Below are 1,149 nucleotides of genomic sequence, written 5' to 3'. Positions count from 1 at the left end.
GGTTTCACATTATATTAAATTTCACATACACACATTAAATTATATAACATATGTAATATACACAACACGTTATTATTTATATGTCATGCAAAATCCTAATGAAAATATGCATAATCTAAGATATAATTGTTAAATAAATGCTCGCTTATTTCTTCGGTTCCACATGGATCAAATATCAATGCGTGAATAGATCTAGGTTATGCCTCTCTGTAGTTGACTTCACGATTATTGAAATACACTCGCCTATTTCAATGGATAACCTCTACAACTTCATTTTCTGACTTGGTGTTGAAAATGAAATATTAAAGATTCCAAGGGTTGGTTGACATAATAAGTTGATGTGGTGTAGTGGTTATCATGTTAGTCTTACACACTAAAGGTCCCTAGTTCAATCTTGGGCATCAACATATATCTCGTAGATAGATTAATGTCATCATCTAATCACTACAGAACTTATTAATGATGATAATTATTGAGTGTTTATAACATATATACACACATTATATAAATTGGTTTCACATTATATTAAATTTCACATACACACATTAAATTATATAACATATCTAATATACACAACACGTTATTATTTATGTGTCATGCAAAATCCTCATGAAAATATGCATAATCTAAGATATAATTGTTAAATAAATGCTCGCTTATTTTTTCGGTTCCACATGGATCAAATATAAGTGCGTAAATAGATCTAGATTAGCAGTTGAAGAACACAAATTTCTGGATATATGTGGTGATGTCATCCGGAATGATATGTTTAAGATCATCAAATGCCTCTCTGTAGTTGACTTCACGATGATTGAAATATACTCGCCTATTTCCATGGATAACCTCTACAATTTCATTTTCTTACTCGGTGTTGAAAATGAAATGTTTAAGATCCCAAGGGTTGGTAGATTTAATAAGTTGATGTGGTGTAGTGATTATCACGTTAGTCTTTTACACACTAAAGGTCCCGAATTCAATCCCCGGCATCAACATATATCTACTAGATAGATTAAATGTCATCATCTAATCACTACAGAACTTATTAATGATGATAATTATTGAGTGTTTATAACATATATACACACATTATATAAATTGGTTTCACATTATATTAAATTTCACATACACACATTAAATTATATAACATAT

The 1,149-nt window shown here is 29.4% G+C and overlaps 1 non-coding gene across 1 annotated transcript; it reads left to right on the top strand.

Moving 5' to 3' along the window:
- The first annotated feature begins 334 nt into the window (after positions 1-334).
- TRNAV-UAC lies at positions 335-407 on the top strand. The gene has a single exon. It is a non-coding gene; the product is annotated as a tRNA-Val (tRNA).
- The last annotated feature ends 742 nt before the right edge of the window (positions 408-1,149 follow it).

The sequence above is a fragment of the Ipomoea triloba genome, chromosome 9 (assembly GCF_003576645.1).
Source record: "Ipomoea triloba cultivar NCNSP0323 chromosome 9, ASM357664v1".
NCBI lineage: Eukaryota > Viridiplantae > Streptophyta > Magnoliopsida > Solanales > Convolvulaceae > Ipomoea > Ipomoea triloba.
This window is presented reverse-complemented; position numbering and strand designations above follow the sequence as displayed.